The following is a 1,682-nucleotide window of genomic DNA, read 5'->3' as shown; positions in this document are numbered from 1 at the left end:
TGAGGCATAATCCAATTGAAAATTAAAATCATGATGACAAGTTTCATGGTTATCATTATTCTTTATAGAATACATGTCATCACAATAATCATCATAGATAGGAGGCATGCTTTCATCATAATAAATTTGCACATCAAAACTTGGGGGGACTAAAATATCATCTTTATCAAACATAGCATCCCCAAGCTTGTGGCTTTTCATATCATTAGCATCATGGATATTCAAGGAATTCATACTAACAACATTGCAATCATGCTCATCATTCCAATATTTAGTGTCAAACATTTTAACGCATTCTTCTTCTAACACTTTGGCACAATTATCGGAATCCTTATTTTCACGAAAGACATTAAAAAGATGAAGCATATGAGGCAACCTCAATTCCATTTTTTTGTAGTTTTCTTTTATAGACTAAACTAGTGATAAAACAAGAAACTAAAAGATTCGATTGCAAGATCTAAAGATATACCTTCAAGCACTAACCTCCCCGGCAACGGCGCCAGAAAAGAGCTTGATGTCTACTACACAACCTTCTTCTTGTAGACGTTGTTGGGCCTCCAAGTGCAGAGGTTTGTAGGACAGTAGCAAATTTCCCTCAAGTGGATGACCTAAGGTTTATCAATCCGTGGGAGGCGTAGGACAAGATGGTCTCTCTCAAACAACCCTGCAACCAAATAACAAAGAGTCTCTTGTGTCCCTAACACACCCAATACAATGGCAAATTGTATAGGTGCACTAGTTCGGCGAAGAGATGGTGATACAAGTGCAATATGGATGGTAGATATAGGTTTTTGTAATCTGAAAATATAAAAACAGCAAGGTAACTAATGATAAAAGTGAGCACAAACGGTATTGCAATGCTTCGAAACAAGGCCTAGGGTTCATACATTCACTAGCGCAAGTTCTCTCAACAAGGATAACATAATTGGATCATATAACAATCCCTCAACATGCAACAAAGAGTCACTCCAAAGTCACTAATAGCAGAGAACAAATGAAGAGATGATTGTAGGGTATGAAACCACCTCAAAGTTATTCTTTTCGATAAATCCATTGGGCTATTCCTATATGTAACATCCCAAAATTCTAAATTTTGGAATGTTATATTAAATAAATAGATTTGATGGATTGTTTGATTGTTGTGTGATTGATTGACTGAAAGTGAGTGAAATTCGAAAAAAATTGAAAGTTAAATGAGAGGGAATAAAAGAACTTTCCCAAACTTCCATTTTTGCATTTATGATCTCCATGAATTCAAATTCTTTCAAATACAAAACCCTAGAGAGAAGATGATATGACTTCTTCCATTTAAATAAATGAAAAAGGGTTTTTGAAAACATTTGAATTTCTTTTGGAAACATTTTCCAATTCAAAAACCTTAAGCAACTCAATGATTTTCATGAGAGAAGATAAAATGACTTCTTCAAAACATATGAAATATGAGTTGGGAGTTAAAAAGGATCAAATTTAAAGTCCTTTTGGAAATTATTTTCAATTTGGTGTTATTTGAGTTTTATTCAAATTGTTTTTCTCCAAAAATAAAATACATGGAATTAGGGTAAAATGATTCCCTACCTCAGAAAGTTGGAGAGAAATAAATTTGAAATCATTTTGGTATTTTAAAATGATTTTTATTGGATTTTATTGCACCAGTGGCACTCTTTGTTTTATTTAAATTTGTG

This window comes from Triticum urartu, chromosome 6 (assembly GCF_003073215.2).
Source record: "Triticum urartu cultivar G1812 chromosome 6, Tu2.1, whole genome shotgun sequence".
Lineage (NCBI taxonomy): Eukaryota > Viridiplantae > Streptophyta > Magnoliopsida > Poales > Poaceae > Triticum > Triticum urartu.
The sequence above is the reverse complement of the archived record's forward strand: the minus strand, read 5'-3'. Positions refer to the sequence as shown.